At 42.0% G+C, this 18,498-nt stretch overlaps 1 protein-coding gene across 1 annotated transcript in view; it reads right to left on the bottom strand.

The window, feature by feature from the left end:
• LOC111144320 (eukaryotic translation initiation factor 4E family member 3) overlaps positions 1-3,034 on the bottom strand; it is a 39,825-nt gene extending 36,791 nt beyond the window's left edge. Inside the window, exon 1 of the mRNA XM_022498563.1 lies at positions 2,812-3,034. The gene's annotated coding sequence lies outside the window, so the exon portion shown is untranslated. The remainder of the gene's footprint in view (positions 1-2,811) is intronic.
• Between the last annotated feature and the right edge of the window lie 15,464 nt (positions 3,035-18,498).

Here is an 18,498-nt window from a genome sequence, read left to right on the forward strand (position 1 = left end):
CCCGGCGGGCGGCGGACCGACGGCTGGCCGGCCGGCCCGGGGGAGGGCAGAGCTGCAGCCGGGCACGGATGAGCGGGCTCTGGGGGGTCGGGAACACAGGACCGGCCAGAGAGAGGGGGCTGGTTCTGCAGCCAGCCCGAGGCCAGTGGGGGATGGACGGGCGGGTTTCGGAAAGATGGAGGGATGGACGGATGGACCAGTGGATGGCGTTTCAGACGCACATGGTGGGAGGGGAGGACGGGTGCACAGAAATACCAGCGGTCTGAAAGACGGGTGGGAAAGCCGGCAGATGGCTGGAGGAGGACGGAGGGATGGAAGGGCAGATGGAAGCACAGTCGGATGTGACAGAGATGGCAAGGGGAACCGCTGGCCAAATGGATGAAGAGACTGGAATGCCCGAGAGTGCCCAAAGGGAGGGCCAGACTGACACAAGCCAGGAGCCACTGACTTGGGCATGAGGTTGTGATGGGTCAGTTTTGCGTTCCTCACGGTGAGCACATTTCCTAACTCAGCTAATTTTAAGGGAACACAGCTCCCATCCCACCCTTTCAGGGCCGCCAAGTGTCTATCATAAGGGACTAAGTCTGGCCCAGAGTGTGGCCAAGTTCAGAGGAAGGTTCCCAAAGTCAACCTAAGTCCCCAGACTTGCCCCAAAGCACCTGCAAGGAAAGAGGAAACCGGGCACTCTTGAACACAGAACCCTCTGCTCTCTGAACTTCTGAAGACAGAGGAAATCCCTGTGGCTGTAAGATTCCTGGGTCCAAAGAAAAAGGAATCCTCTTGGCACAGCTCCTTGGGGGCTGTGAACACATGTCATAACTGGCATGGGCATGGATGCCCTCTTGAAGCTCTAATTTTGGTTAGTCCCTTCCTGCCTGTAGCAGCTGTGGATGGAGAGTTCCATCGTCTCAGATTTTCTACCTGACCTAGCAAGCTCTTAGCTTGAGCATTCACTGGGATGGACTAGAACAGGAGCTGTAAGACCAGATAGGTTCAAGGATTGTAAATGCCTATTGTGAATCCCAAGGTAGGTGCCTTGCCTAAAAGGTATTCAAGTTCAGATAAAATGACAAGCTAAATGAGACCAATGCTTTGTGATCTCTGCTTCAAACATACTTTATATACAACATATGATGCTGAAAGCATTGACATACTAATAAAATCCTCTGGCTCTGAGATCCCAGGCTCCTTTTGGTTAGATGCAGGGTTTTTTTTTTGTTTGTGTTTTTTTTCCCTTTTATTTTTTTCAAGAAAAAGCATATGTGGTATTGTTTAGGCTGTTCTGAGTGTATTAATTCATTTAATCCTAATAGCAATCCAGTGAGGAAGGGACTATTTTATAGATGAAGAATGCAGAAGTTAAATTAATCCCAAAGTCACACTACTAATAAGTGATATAACTGGGATAGAACCCAGAGTCTAGGTTTTTAACTGCCAGGCTCTACTGCCTCTCTAAGTGGAGAATGAACAGGTCCACATAGTAAAAATAAGGCAGTGAATAGAAAGTCTCCCTCCCACCCAAGGCTATCAATCTTCCTGCCCAGAGGAAACCACTGTTAACAGTTTCCTTCCGGAAAAATGCAAGTAGGCACATAAAAGTGTGTATCTAGATACAGAAATTTATACCTATCTATATCTTTTATAAGAGAAATAGAAGCATTTTATACCACTGCTGCACCTCCTTACGTACTTAACATTATGTATTTGAAGATCTTTTTTTTCCATATCAAAACATATACCTTTACTTCAAGGGCTACAAAACAATCCATTGTAAAGAAATAATATAATCTTATTCACTAGCCCTCAAGACTTATGTGGTTTAGTTATTTTCCTTTATAAATAATGCTATCATAAGCATTTTTATATTCAGTGTCTTTCTTCAGCTGCCCAAGTTTATTTCAGAATAAGTTAGGAGAAGTAGAATTTTGGTCTGCATTAAAAAAATTTGACACATATTGCTAAGTTATGGTGCAAAGTGGTTACATAAATTTCTATATAACTGATTTAGAAGTAATGGTTGATTCTGGAGTTATGTTTATTAAGTGATAGTTATCTTCATAAAATTCTGAGGTAGGAAGGCACTTTTTGCCTTCTAATTAGATAAGGACTTGTCAAATTGTCTAGTCTAGCTTCTTCCTTCTGTCCTTCAACAATACTGTCGACAAGAAAGGGTTAGCTTAAAAGTTTTATCTGCAGTTTCTAAAAGAGAGTAAGTACCACATGATAAATTACTTCCAGAATTTACAACAAGGATCTGTCTGGCAATTTTTCCTTATTAAATAACAATTATGTACCTCCCTCTTTTTGCTTTGGCTTCCAGGATGCTCAGAATTACATCTGATGCCTAATCAGAACACTGGTAATAACCAATGAAGCAGCATCAGTATTTTTATATTAACTTACTCCTATATTTATTTTAATGACCTAACTGCACATATGCATCTTACACTGTGAACCCCTCAGATCCATTTTGGAAGGAGGTGATGTACAAAAGCATAAAATTTAAATGACCTTAAGATTAATAAAACAGGTCAGGCCACGTGGCTAGGATGAGAGGCAAGCAGAGAACAATGGGCCTAATTTTCATCCCCTTCCTGTCTGAAATGTGTAAGAGACTTAACTATTGTTACCGCTCTTCAGACTCCTCCTTAGAAGATAAAAAATTAGGAGAATTCCCCTCCTCTTCCCCACTTCACAACTGAACAGCAGGAATTAGAAATTCAGGGTAAAAAGGAAATGTGGAGATTATCGCAGCGAGCCCCCCATTTTACAAATGAGGAAACTGAGGCCCAGAGAGGTGAGGTGACTTACCCGAGGCCACAGCTCTAGGAAATGACAGAGGCAGGACTAGAATGCAAGTAGCTTGAGATCCAGGCCAACGTGCTCTCCCACTGGGTAATGTGCACCTCAGACGACTTGGGGTAGCAGGAGGGAGGAAGAGAAGGTGACCCCACAGCCCCTAGCAACGAAAACAACAAAAAGGACTTGAGGCATTCATAAATAATTAAGCAATTAGCTGCAGCAGCTACTCCCCTCCCCTCTAGTATCCAGTCACCAAGGCAACTTGGGCAGGGTGCCTGCTGGTTGCCTAGTAACAATGTGGTCTGCTCCCTTGACATGCTCCCTAGGCATCAAAGGATTTGAGAGCTGAGAAGAGCCTTAGATGGGGGTCCCTATTCCAACACCTTCATTTTCCATATGGGGAAAGAGAGGCTCAGAGAAGCCGAGTAACCTGCCCAAGGTCACACAGCTGCTCAGAGGCACAACTAGACTGCATTTCCAGTTGCTTTCCATTGCACTAGGGCTGCCTTGGGGACGCTGCAGATGGAGGAGAGGAGATCTTTCCGCAGTTCCTAGAAGAATGAGAAAGTAAGAGCAAGCCAGCCAGCAAGCAAGAGACAGAGACCTTGAGCTCTCATATGCAATTAGCAGGAGCTGGTAATCCCATCAGCCCAACTTCCATCGTCACCATGGCAACATGGGTGAGGCGGGTACTGGTTGCCTAGGAACCAGTGGTCCTCTCTCTTCACTCTCATCCAGCTCCCTGGGAGTCACAGGAATAGTAGAATATTGGAGCTAGAAGGGAAGGCAGGCATCCTAACTCTGTTTCTGCCTTTGACTAATGAGGAAGCTGAGATGTGGGGGCACTGTGCAAGGTCACACAGCCACACAGCTAGCTAGTGACAGGGACTCATTGTTGGCCAGCCAGCCTTTCTTGAATTCCCTCTATTTGCTGCCCCTGTCATAGTACTATGGGATGGAAAACTTCACTCAGTGGAGTCAAAACACAGGAGGGGAACGGCTAGTGGTTCCCTGGAGGCATCTCTACCACCCATCAAAATGGCGGCAGTGTCACATATGACGCCTGCACACAGAGCAGACGAGGGGCACTGTGCATGTAGTTCAAGGCAGTGTTTCTCAAGCCAGCAAGGCTGGGTCAAAACCCAGCAGCTCTCCCCAGACCTAGTAAACCTCTTGTCCCTCTATGGCTCAGTCTCTACATCTAAGACACAAGCATCTTGACATTCCCTGTCTCTTAAGTCATCGCTAGGAGTAAACGAGAAAACACCCATGTCAAGTGCCCGGTGTACAGTAAAGGTGCACTAATCCTAGGTACTCGTTTATTGTACATTCAGTAAATATTTGTTGCATGTCTGCTACGCAAATGTCACTGTTCTAGGCTCTTGAAATTCATTAGTGAGCAATACAGACAAAAGAAATCCCTGTCTCACTGAGCTTACTTTCCAGTGGAATGAATATAGATGTGTGTGTGTATAAATGAATATATATAAACACAAACACTTAAATATATATGTACATACACATACATGCATTATATATATATTTAAATGTTTGTTGAATGGGCGGAGGAACTCATTGCCAATATGCTATGTTTACGTTACCAGGCTCCTTCTCTAAGACTGAGAAGTTTCCTGTTTACAGGGTGTGATGCTATAAATACGCAGGCCTGTCTTGTATGTGGGAACTCCCGGTTTCCTTTCTTTTAAAAGCGCTGAATAAAAAGGAAAGCGGTAGCCGCTAGATGGCAGACCTCAGTCTCTCAAGATTCAGGGGCCAAGGAGGCCCAGGCCCTGCTGAAGCTTCCAGCAGAGGCAGGTGGAAGGTGGTCAGTTCCGGCAGGGGCCTGGAGGAGGCGGGCTGGGGGCGGGGCGGGGCGGGGGCACGAAGAGGAGGCTTGAAACACCTCTGGGGCACTGAGGGTGTCGCGGGAGGCTATGAGGTGGTTTCAGAGTTACTGCTTTAGTGAGACCGAAGCCTGCTTTAACCAAGATCCCGCCACGGGTAAGCTCTGTGACCTCGGTCATTTATTAACCTTGCTGAATGCCAGATTCCTCCCTCGGAAGGTGGAGGAAGCAAGAGCTCCCTCCACAGGGAGGAGGAGTAGTAGGCTGTGAGGCGAGTAGGAGAAAATAGGTTTGTTTATGCACCTTGTAAGCTGCACACAGGAAAAGCTCGACCCATTTTACTTGTCTAGAATCTAGAAGACCCCTGAGGGTCTGGCTCAGAGCCGCAAGGGCAAGGGAAAGGGGTAAACGAAATAACATTTGTTGAGTATTTGCGATGAGGACACTGACGTCCTTGCAACCACTGCGCCTGGAAAATGGGATGTTTCCGCAGACGCACCCTCCACATCCACAGCTTCCCACCGACCACGCGGTCCTGGTTCTGCTCCTCTTGCATCGCCTGCATTGGTTTTCCTTCTTTATTCCCACCAATAACGCCCACTCCCAGTCCTCACCTCCTGAGTTCTGGCCAATCACGACACGCTTCTGACCAGTCTCCCTGCTTGCGGCACTTGCCCCTCCAACCCGGGGCCAGACAGTAGTCTCAGCCGTTGTCTCCAAACACCGATTCAATCGTGCCTAACGTGCTTCGCCAGCTTCCTATTGGCTCTCACCATCTCTTTCTGGTTGCAAACAGGGCTCAGGATCTTCTAGAGGCTTCCTGCCTTTCCAGCCACATGGCTGCACTCGCCCCGTTCCTCACAGCTTCTCTGCAGCCTCGAGGCATCTACACAGGCTGTTTCCTCTACTGAAAGGCCCGGTCTCTGCTCTGCATGACTAGCTTCTTCTCCCACTCTGGCCTCCTGGGCAGGGGCTACCCCACCGTCCACCTCCAGAGCAGGTCCTCATCCCCACTGATGATCACCCGCACGTGCGTCATAGCTGCACGGATCTACTGCCCATCTCCCACCCCAGGACATCTGGTCCAACAGGACCAGCCCCTGGTACCCAGCCTAGGTCTGGCCACGTGGATGGCACTTCGCCAAGGTCTGTGAAGGAAAAGAACTGGGTATACAACAGCTGCTGGTTGAAAGGAACAGTCAGTGAATCTGTTTCCCAATGTCTAGTCTTTCTCCTCTGCCGGTTTATCCTTTCTGAGGATGGTATATTACTCTTCCTAAAAAGCACCTTTTCCCCGCTGCTTCTTTGCTCAACCTGCAGGGCTGCCTCTCTCCCACAGGCTGAAGTCTGCATCTCCAGTCTAGCATTTGCAGTCTTCCTACTCCAGCCACCTTTCCGAATACATTTGCAAGTATATTTCCAAATATATTCCATTATATATACACATACCTAAATTTGCATATACTTGAAGATATATTAATATATTTCAAACATATGTATATGTATTAACATAGAGCAAGTATATGTATTTTGAGATATAGATATCTATATCTGGATGCACCCTCTCCTCCTTGCCGCATCTTCAGCTCTGCCAGGGCAGGAGCTCTCGAAGGCAGGCCTGCGAGCTCCTCCCCTGCCCCCCGTGCCTCCCCACTTTCTTGTGCAGCGTCTGGCACATGGGGGACTCGACTCAATGTATGATCTGTGTACTCCCCTCTCAGTAAACCTACTGTATGTACTCTCATCTCCCCACTTTTTCCTGAGCCTTCTCTTCTCTGCCCACCCAAATTCTCCATCCTTCAAGGGCCAGGGTAAGTTCTGTCACAGGAGCTCAGTGACCAAACAAAACTCCAGAAAGGGGCAAGATATCTAGGGTTCTGGAGGCATGGCTGAACAGGTGCCCAAACCCCTTACCACGGCCTGCTTTGCCTTAGGAAAGAAGTCCCAATGACTTTGTTCTGTGGCCCAAGAATTCAGGTTAAGGGATCTTTGTTGTGACTGCCCAGTAGTTCACTGACTGGAAGAACAACAATTCATCTAGCTGTGAAAATTAATACAGGAAACCTCACGTAAAATGGAGTCAGGAGGCCAGAGGAAGCTCTCAGCACTACCACTGTGGCTAACTGCATACCCAACAGGAAGAGATGTACATTGCAAGCCAATACACCCACCTTCACCACTACCCCAGCAGGAGGAAGGCTTTCCTCCTCCTCCTCCAGCAACAGCCCAGCCCCTGAGATGTAGTCACAACTCAGCCAATGGAAAGTCTCTATACTCTGAGCTCCCAGTTGACGCTAGTGGATTTTTGGTTTTAACAGCCTTCCAGCTTCCCCCTTTCCTCCAGAGGAGAGCGTTCCTCTCCTTTGTTCTCTGGACTTGCTAGTGGTTTGGCCGTAATTGGCTTCTACCAGATTCTAGTTCTCTGCTACTCCTGAATAAGTAACTGGAGGTTTTATATCCAAGGTTAACAAAACCCACTCCTACTGCTGGCATGCAGATGGTTACCAAGGTTTGTCCCCATTACGTGCAACACTGCAACAAGTGTAATTCTCTGCAAATCACTGGCTCCCTATCACAGACTCGTTATCCAAGTTCCCCTGGCCTCCCAATGAACTAAAGCTGTGATGATGCTCAGGGCAGAGAATGCACCTGAAAAGGAAAGCCAGCAGGCTTCAGCTTGGTCTTTGGAAATGTTTTAAAGGGAAGGAGAGATGGTCAGTAGAGGGGCAACGTGATCAGAGGAAGACCTCCAAGTGTGTGTTTGAGCCCGCACTTAACAGCTGTGTGATCTGGGACAAATCTATTAACCTCTCTGAGTCTTCTTTCTCGTCAACTGAAAAAATGCATGGACTATTAATACTGGCTTCCCAGTGCTGCCTGGAGATGAGGTCCTCCACGAGCCACAAAATGCCACACACTCACTGGTTCTTGTTTCCTTATTACAATTCCCGGCGGAGCTAATGCGACAGCCTCTAGGCTACTTGAATATAGGTGTTCTTCTTGGCACTCTTCAGAGATTGAGAGAAGAGTGTATAGATCCAGCCCTCCCAGTTTGTCTGAGACTGTCCCAATTTCAGCAACATACATCCTAGAACCAACACCCCCCCCCAACCCGTCCTGGGTGATCCAGAAGCCTTGGTCACACCAGGAGCGTGTCCACAGAGTACTTGGTGGCCCGCATCCAAGCAGGAAACCTCCAGTCCCTACTGCAAGGTGACGCTTGCTTGCGTGGTGGGGTAAGTCCGCAGCAAGCTGCTTACTTCTTCATAGTGAAGAGGTTCTTCAGGGATAAGATCGGATTTTGCGCCTTCACTTATGGCTCAGAAATCACTTAGGGGAAGCTTGTGCAAGCCTGTACTCTTGAGAAAGGGCACTGTGCTTTCCAAAGCTTCATTTTTTTTTTTAAAGATTTTATTTATTTATTTGACAGACAGAGATCACAAGTAGGCAGAGAGGCAGGCAGAGAGAGAGGAGGAAGCAGGCTCCCTGCTGAGCAGAGAGCCCGATGCGGGGCTCGATCCCAGGACCCCGAGATCATGACCTGAGCCGAAGGCAGAGGCTTTAACCCACTGAGCCACCCAGGCGCCCCTCCAAAGCTTCATTTTTAAGCCTAAATAATCACATTATTATGACAGAAGAAATCATCATACAGAAAAAATATAAACTTACTCAGCAAGATATTAGGGGTGATGAGTCATGTTACAAAATGACCATCTATACCTTATTTCTGGTATTAGTCTATGTTCCTTGTGTTGCGGGGGGAGAAGGGGCAGGAGGTCACCTTTGTGTTCCTCAGAAAGTATTTTAAAGATTCCTCGTGTACTGAATATTCAACAAATATCTGGATAATGAATCTATGATTAAAACATTCATTAAAGTGAATATTAAAATATTTTATAAGTCATTTACTTCTTAAGAGCTGAGTCCTCTAAAATTTGCAAAGCTATTATCAATTGATGGGCAATTAGAAAAGGAAAATAAAGCAAGTTTGGAATAAAGCCATATTATTTGTTTCCCCAAAAATAATTTTAATTGCATAAAATTTTCAGAACTGCAGCTACTGAGCAAAGTGCAACATTAGGAATCAGAATTTGGAAACAGAATTTGAGGTCAAAGAAATCTCTGTGGTTACTCAATCTCTTTCCATTAACCAAGTGCTTGAATTGCATACTCCCAATACATAGAGATATTGTGATTTTTTTCCTTCTTTCCTGTTGGCTTTCATTTTTTACATATTATGCACATGACATTAAGTTGCGTGGTATGGTATATCTTTAACAGTTCCTTAGTTTTGGGGCACCAGTCTGGTTCAATTGGAAGAGGATGGGACTACTGATCTCAGGGTTGAGTGTAGAGATTGCTTAAGTAAATATAAAAGTAAAGCAACAGGGGTGCCTGGGTGGCTCAGGCGGTTAAGCGGTTAAGTGTCTGCCTTCAGCTCAGGTGATGATCCCAGGGTCCTGGGCTCAGCAGGCCTCCTGCTCATCGAGGAGAGGAGTTGGCTTCTCCCTCTGCCCCTCTCCCCACCACTCTGTTCTCTCTGGCTCACTCTGTTCTCTCTCTCTAACAAAATCTTTAAAAAATGTGGTTTCTAATGGGAGTTATGATAAACCTGGTACCCCACAGACTACTGTGCACACATGTTTTGGGTCACAAATATTTATCATCATTGAGTACGATCTTGGAGATAGCTAAGAATCACTTCTGTCCTTTCAAAACCTTCCAGGTCCCTCAGAACTAAACTCCGAATTATCCTAACTTGGAGTTAACTCTCTATCATTCCTAAAATGCCCTAAAAGGGCCCTAAAGGGGTCATTCTTTCTTGCCTTATGGACTAAAATATTTCATATGACATAAAACATCATCTTGTCCATAAAATATAGTACTATCTTTTTCATGTTTTGCACAAGCATAGTTTAATGATGCAAATAATTTCCTATCGTTCATTCTGAGGGAAAATCATTAATAAAACCATATTCCTTGCAAGAATCGAAATTCAGCACTAAGAGGACACAGACCACCCATAAAGGCAAGACCTAAGTTCATAGTGAGGAAACAAGCCTAATGATTATAGTGTCCAGATGGCAATGAGTAACTGAGTCATTCTCTGTCAAATCAAATAGCATCTTAATAAGTTGTTACATCACCCTGTTGATTTGATTTAACTGGAAGATGTCAGAAAATGAGTACAACCTACAGCAATATCATTTCCTGGGTTCATTAGCATTTGGCCTGGGAATCCTCTCCTTTTATTCTGAAGGTGGAGTTACCTCCCCACCCCACCCCCCAATGATCTTTGGGTTTGTTTCCTTCAAAAGCAGCCCATGTTAAGAAGAGACATACCCCTAAACTGGAATTAAATTATTGGAATTAAAAAACTGGAATCCCAGTGTCTGGTCAAATCTTCTCTCAAAGAAAGAATTCAAACACTTCTTTTACCAGGCAAGCTGGTAAGTACAAGTTGTCATGGAAACAGGATGTATTCAAATTATACGAGAAATGACGTTCTTCATCTAACTAGGTGTTCATCTCCTCTAAATGGGGAGAAATTGTTGTAGCTGAAATCCATTATATTTCTTTCAAATCTGCATTAAAAACAATCATTTCCTTTATCTTATATAGGAATACACAGACACAAAACCTCACTCTCATAAAAGGGAGAATTAAAATTACTTGCAAAGGAACTGGTGCGTAAATAAAAAGACATAAAATGAAAATGAATCCCCTGATATAAATCTCCTGACACATAGTGAAGGGGTGGGAGGAGGGAAACCAGAGAATATAATACATCCTTCACCTGCAATGGGACATATTTTTCTTCAGTAGCATTAGTGACTATTTGTTATAGAATGATCTAGGCCAGCACAGTCCTCTAGAAGTTAGGGTGGCTTGTTACTTGTCACTGCCGCTGATTAGAGCAGAGGTCCTCGTTCATTTACATAAACCTATGGAAGACACAGAAGAAAGGCAATGCTATGCTGAGCAGGTATTTCCTACTACTTAATAAGATAATTATTAAGAAACACATGGCATAAGCTAATTTTGTAGGGAGGGATTTACAGCATGGAAGCCCCATGAGGCCACCGTTATACCTAAGAGGCAGCCTGAAATTCTTTTTGGATCAAGGTAATCCTGGGGAAAACTCTTGTAATTTTTTTCAGGTGAAGATAATTTTTCTCCCTCCAAAAAGAGAAAACAGATTTTTAAAAAAAATTTTTTGCAGCCTAGAATGCTGAGGTGTCAAGAAAACCCATATAGCACTGAAGACAATAATAATTCAAATCAAAATGGCAACAACTCCAAAATAAACAAAGAATTCTTAAAACTCAACAAGAAGAAAATGAACAGCCTAATTTTAAAATGGGCAAAGATCTGAACAGACAGCTCACCAAAGAAAATATACAGATGGCAAATAAGCATATGAAAAGAGGCTTCACATTGTCTGTCATTGGGAAACTGAAAATTAAAGGTAGTTTTTTTTTTTTTTAAGATTTTATTTATTTATTTGTCAGAGAGAGAGAGAGGGAGAGAGAGCAAGCACAGGCAGAAAGAATGGCAGGCAGAGGCAGAGGGAGAAGCAGGCTCCCTGATGAGCAAGGAGCCCGATGTGGGACTCGATCCCAGGACACTGGGATCATGACCTGAGCAGAAGGCAGCTGCTTAACCAACTGAGCCACCCAGGCATCCCGGGAAACTGAAAATTAAAGCAACGAGATTCCATTCCACTACACACCTATCAGAATGACCAAAACCCAAAACCCTGACACCACCAAATGCCCCTGAGGACATGGAGCAATGGAAACTCTAATCACACTGGTGCAAATGCAAAATGGTACAGCCACTTTGGGTGACGGTTTCCAGTTTCCCATAAAACTAAACACACTCTTACCATACAATCCAGCAATACGGCTACTTGGTATTTACTCAAAAGTAGTTGATAATGTGTCTGTACAAAAATCTGCCCCCAGACGTTTATGGCAGCTTCATTCACAGTTGCCAAAATATGGAAGCGACCTTGAATGTCCTTCAGTAGGTGAGTTGGTAAATGGAAGTGGTACGTCCATTAAATGGAATAGCATTCAGTGACAAAAAAGAAATGGGATTATCAAGCCATGAAAAGATACGAGGAAGCTTAATTGAATATGACTAAGTGAAAGACGTCAACCTGAAAAGGCCCTATACCCTATCAGTCAAAACAGATGATACTCTGGAAACAACAAAACTACAGAGGTAGCAAAAGGGTGAGTAGTGCCAAGGGTAGGGGAAGGGAGAATCAACAGACTGAGCAAAGGGGTTATTTTAGGGCAGTGAAACTCTTTTGTATGATACTACCATGGTGAGCACATATCATCCTACATCTGTCGAAACCCACAGAATATACAAGACCAAGAGTGAACCCTAATGTAAACTATGGATTTGGGGGTAATAATGATGATTCACTGATTATAACAAATGTACAAATCTAGGGGAGGATTTTGATAGTGCGGGAAGTTGTATATGTGCATGTTTAAGGGAAATCTCTGTACTTGCTGCTTGATTTTACCATGAACCTAAAGTGCTTTAAAAATAAAGGCTATTGGGTCTCCTGGGTGGCTCAGTCGTTGGGCATCTGCCTTCGGCTCAGGTCATGATCCCAGGATCCTGGGATTGAGCCCCACATCGGGCTCCCTGCTCGGCGAGAAGCCTGCTTTCCCTCTCCTAGTCCCCCTGCTTGTGTTCCCTCTCTCACTGTGTCTCTGTCAATAAATAAATAAAATCTTAAAAAAATTAAAGGCTATTAAAACAAACTACCAGCAATGACAATAGGTACCATTTCATGAATGCTTAACCATGTTCCACATTTACTTATCTATTTCACATAACAGTCCTGTAGGTAGGTATGATTATCATCCCTATTTTATATATTGAAGGCTCAGAAGGGCTGAAGAACATTCCCATAATCACACAGCAAGAGGTGGAGTTCAAACCCAAGTCACCTGGTTCCAAGTCTGTGTTCCTACATTTGCAAACTCACCTCTGGAGGACAAGTTCCACCTCCCTCCATTTATCTCTCTAACATTTAAAAGACGAGATGGGCCTTTGACTTAGGGAAGTTTTCAAATTATGCTCCCAAGTGTTTAAAACTAAAACACCTAGGAAAAGGGCCTGTGTATCTGGTGTACACAGCATATGTACACCTACTAAATAACGATATGGAATCTGGTGAACAACGGAGTTGAACTACAAATGAACAGTAGTGGAGCATTTGCCGTAGGGTTGGTTGAGTCATTTGTTTTTGGAGAGGGGCTGCTTAAGAGATGTAAACCCAGGGCGCCTGGGTGGCTCAGTGGGTTAAAGCCTCTGCCTTCGGCTCAGGTCATGGTCTCAGGGTTCTGGGGTTGAGCCCCACAGCGGGCTCTCTGCCCAGCAGGGAGCCTGCTTCCTCCTCTCTCTCTGCCTGCCTCTCTGCCTACTTGTGGTTTCTCTCTGTCAAATAAATAAAATCTTAAAAAAAAAAAAAAAAAAAGAGATGTAAACCCACTGGTCTAAGAATCTCCGTGAACTCCAGACACAGAATCATAAAGAAAATTACACTGAGGCAGAGCATAATCAAATTGCTCAATACCAGGAAAAAAAAAGACACATTATAAACAGAGAAACAAAAATAAAGATTTGAGAAGATTTTTCATAGGAAATAATAAAAGCAAGAAGATAGGGAAGCAGTCTCCTTACTTAAAGTACTGAAAGAAAAAAAAAGTCAACCTAGAATTCTAGATGCAGTGAAATGTCTCTTCTGAAACAATGGGAAAGAACGCTGCCTCCAGAAAGATGGAGTCGACATGCTTTTCCCAATTCCTTGTACTTGGTACAGTGAAAAATCCTGAATACTGCGTATAAACTAAACAGAAGAGGACTATGAAAAGTGGCAAGAAGGTGGCACACCAGCTAGGAGCCTTGGCACCGAAGGAACAACATGGTGGTGAGTGCTATGGGTTTTCTTTGTGCTTCATATATCGCAGATTTGGAGCTGGAAGAGCTGGCATCCTCGAAATGCCAATGAGCAGAGGCAGATAAAACCCAAGAAAAATTGGCTTTCTCTCTAGCCAAAGGACAAGAAAAGCAGCAGCCTGCCAAGAAAGAAAACTTTCAGACAAGAATTGCTCTACACCAGCCAAACACTACAGAACATCTATGATCCCATCTCCCACCCAAGTCATCAAGGCCAACACAGGAGTGTAGGCATCTACCATCATGGGGGGAGGAGATTAAACAAAGAAACAATGACAAGAACAAAAAAACCCCTCATGATCCAATAATATGCCATCTATTAAAAAAAACTCACTTCAAACAAACAATATGGGTAGGATGAAAAGAAAAGGATAGCAAAAGATAATGTAAGCATTAATCTAAAAAATGTTTAGTGGTTATATTAATATCTGTTAAAGTAGACTTCAAAGCAAAGTTTACTAGAGACAAAGATACCACATAATGAAGAACAAATCAACTCAAGAAGATATAATGACCCCGAGTATGTGTGCATCAAACAACAGAGCCTCAAAATACAACAAAGAAAACCCTGAAAGAGTGGAAAGGAGATGGACAATTACATTTCAGAACTTAAACACCCGCTATCAGCAATTGATAGAAATACTAGGCAGAATTTCAGCAAGCAAGGAAGAAAGATTCCAGAAGTTTCCAGAAGAAATGAATAACACAGTTTAGCCAACAGTATGTAAGTGACACATATTGCACTTCAGCAGAATACACATTTTTTAAAAAGATTTTATTTATTTATTTGACAGACAGAGATCACAAGCAGGCAGAGAGGCAGGCAGAGAGAGTGGAGGAAGCAGGTTCCCTGCTGAGCAGAGAGCTGGATGCAGGCTCAATCCCAGGACCCTGGGATCATGACCTGAGCCAAAGGCAGAGGCTTTAACCCATTGAGCCACCCAGGCGCCAAGGCGCCATTTTTTTTTTAAATGCTCCTGGAATATTCACCAATGCAGATTACATCCTGGATATAAACAAACCTCAACAAATTTAAAAGAAACCACTAATAGAAAGACAGCAGGAAAATTTCCAAACACATGAAAACTAACAGTATACATATAAATAATCCATCAGCTAAAGGGAAATCTCAAAGAAAATTTAAATATACATACAACTAAATGAAAATGAAAATATAACATACAAACATGTCAGATGCAGGTACACACAGCTGAAAGGGAATTTTAGAGTGTGAAACGCTTACTTTACAAAAGAAAAAAAGTCTGACATCAATAACATAAATACCTACATTAATAAATTAAAAGGAGATGAGTAAAGTAAACCAAATTAAGAAGATGGAAGGGAAAAAAAGAGCGAAAATTTAAAAATTAAAAAAAAAAAAAAGATATTTACAGACATCCAAAAGCTGAAAGTATCCATCACCAGCAGACCCATGCTACAAAGAATGTCACATGAAGTTCTTCAAGAAAAAGAAAAATCATACCAGAAGGGAAATTATATCTACAGAAAGGAGTAAAGAATACTGGAAATGGTAGTCACATGGGTAAATAGATGAAAATTTTCCTTACATTTAAAATCTCTTTAAAAGACAATGGACTAAAAAATTAAAAAAGTAAAAAATGTAAAAGAAAATGGACTGTCTAAACAACAACAACAAAACCCCACAAAAAACAAGGCAGTATGAGATTTAAAACACAAATAAAAGAAAAATATGTGACAATAGCACAAAGTTTGGAGAAATGAAAGTACACTATTTGTAAGCTTGTATACTATATGTGTAGAGGCACAGTATCCCCTTAAGATAGGCCATGGTACATTGAAGACTACACTATAAACCCTAAATAAAGCACTAAAATAACAAAGTAAAAGATTATAGCTAATAATCCAACAAAAGAGACAAAAAAAGAAATCATAAGGAACATCTAATTAATCCAAAAGTAGTTATAAAAACAGGGAAAAGGGAACAATGAGCAAGTAAGACAAGTAAAAAATAGCAAGATCATAGATTTTGATCTTACCACATTAAAATTCACATTGAATGTAAACAGTCTAAATATCTTAATTAAATGTTGGGAATGTCAGACTGGATAAAACAGCAAGACCTACCAATAATACTCCCTATCAGAAATACACTTGAAATGTAAATACAGAAATGGGTGAAAAGTAAAAGGATTAAAATGTTTTCCTTTCTATAGGTAGCACACAAAAACTTTCAAGTTAACAAATATTTACTGAGCACCTACTATGAGCCAAGGATATATGAGAAAAATTGTTAAGAGAACAAAAGAACAGTAAGAATTCATTCAAAACCACACACTTGAGGACATGCGCAAACACAGGTGCACACCCTAAATCCCAGGTTTAGACTGTAAGCAAAACTGTAAGTTACCTCGATCCTTAGCTTGATTTCATGAACATAATCTACCATAAAATAATTTTAAAATAAAAAAAATAAGAGTAGAAAAGATATACTGTGCTACTTCTTATCAAAAGTAAGCTGGAGATGCTATATTAATATCACACTAAGAGAATTTTAGACCAAAGAATAGTATGGAGAATGAAGAAGTTAAATTAATTATATAAACAAGTTAGTTCACCAAGATGACATAACAATTCTAAGCATTTTTTCTCCTGACAACACAGCTCTAAGATACATGAAGAAAAAACTGTTAAAGCACAAGAACAAATATGTGAATCCACACTTACAGCCCAAGATTTTAACACTCCTCTCAGTAATTGATAGAATGGGTAGACAGAAAATCAGTAAGAATATAAAATATTTTAACTTTATTGAATATAAAAAATTCAAATTAACCTGGTTGTCGTTTACAGAATATTCTACCCAACAACCACACAATACATATTAAGGGGCACATGGAATGTTTAGCAAGACAAACCATATTTTGGACCATAAAACAACTCTCAATCAATGTAAAAGAACTCAAGTCCTACAAGTACGTTCTCTGATACAATGGAATAAAACAAAAAATTAGTAAGAGTAATATCTCTGAGAATCCCCAAATATTTATAAACTAAATAAAACACTTTTATATAACCTATGGTTTAAAAAAGACACCAAAAAAGAAATTAGAAAGTACTTTGAAATACAGGGCATCTGGGTGGCTCAGTCGGTTAAGTGTCTGCCTTCAGCTCAGGTCATGATCTCAAGGTCCTCAGATCGAGTCCCTTATGGGGCTCCCTACTCAGTGGAGAGCCTGCTTTTTCCACTGCCTCTCCCCCTGCTCTTGCTCTCCCTCTCTCTCAAATAAATAAATAAAATCTTAAAAAGAAAGTATTTTGAAACGAATGCATGTGAAATCACACAGGTCAAACTTGTGGGATGCTGCTAAAGCAGTAAATTTATAGTAGAATTTACAACACAAATTTAGGGAAGAATTTATAATACAAATGCTTAAGTAATGGTCTCAAATCAATGAACTTGATCATTAACTCATGTTAAGAAACTAAAATGAAGAGCAAATTGGACCCAAGAAAGGAAATGATAGAGATCAGAGTAGAACCCAGCAAGTAGAAAACATAGAAAATCAATGAAACAAAAACATAGTTCTTTGAGATAAAACAAAAAATTGATCAACCTTCAGTCAGACTGTTCAAGGAAAAAAACTGAGAAAAAAATCAGCAAAATCAGGAAAGAGGTGATATTAACACAGAGTCTATAGATAATAAGGGAATTCTAAGGATAATGGGGGAAGATTATTAACCTTACAACAATGATAACATTGATAAGCTGGACAAACAACATGAAAGACACAAACTACCGGAGTTTACTGAAGAAATAGATAACTCGAACTGCCATACATCATACATACATACATACATAACTCAAACTGCCATACATACACCATACATACATACAAGAAATGACATGTATAGTTAAAAACCATCCCACAGGGCGCCTGGGTGGCTCAGTGGGTTAAAGCCTCTGCCCTCGGCTCAGGTCATGATCCCAGGGTTCTGGGATCGAGCCCCGCATGGGACTTTCTGCTCGGCTGGGAGCCTGCTTCCTCCTCTCTCTCTGCCTGCTTCTCTGCCTACTTGTGGTCTCCCTCTGTCAAATAAATAAATAAAATCTTAAAACAAAAAAAACCATCCCACAAAGAAAACTTGCTCAAATGGTTTCACTGGTGAATTCTACCAAACACTTATGGGAAAAATAATACCAAGCACAAAAACTCTTCAAAAAAAAAAATTGCAGGGACACCTGGGTGGTACAGTTGGTTGAAGGGCTGACTCTTGGTTTCAGCCCAGGTCATGATCTCAGGGTCATGAGACTGAGCCCCACGTCAGGCTCCAATTCAGCATGGAGTCTGATCAGGACTCTCTCTCCCTCTTCCTCTGCCCCTCCCCAGCTAAAATAAATAAGTGTTCTTCAGATAAATGTAAAGGAGGGGTACTTCCCAACTCATTCTATTAAGCCAGCCTCACCCTCAGAACAAACAAAAACAAACAGACAAAACAAGGACCAGAAAAGTATCATTAAAAAAAAAAAAAAAAAAAGAGTAAAGAATCAATAACCTTCATGGATACAGATGCAAAAATTCCAAACAAAATTTTAGCAAGTAGAATATAAGAATCTATAAAAATAATAGTATATCATGACCAACTGGGATTTCTCTCTGGAATACAGCTTGGTTTAACATACGAAAGTCAATCCATACAACACGTCACTTAACAAATTATACTAGTAAATCCATGTGATCATTTCAATAGATGTCAAAAGCTGACAATCATTTTTTATTAAAAAAAAAAACTCTCAGCAAAACAGGAATAGAAAGGAACTTTCTCATCTACAGGCATCTACAAAATCCTACAGCTAATATCAAACTTACTGCTGAAAACATGA

Source organism: Enhydra lutris, unplaced genomic scaffold, assembly GCF_002288905.1.
Source record: "Enhydra lutris kenyoni isolate GAN:26980312 unplaced genomic scaffold, ASM228890v2 scaffoldscaffold10, whole genome shotgun sequence".
Lineage (NCBI taxonomy): Eukaryota > Metazoa > Chordata > Mammalia > Carnivora > Mustelidae > Enhydra > Enhydra lutris.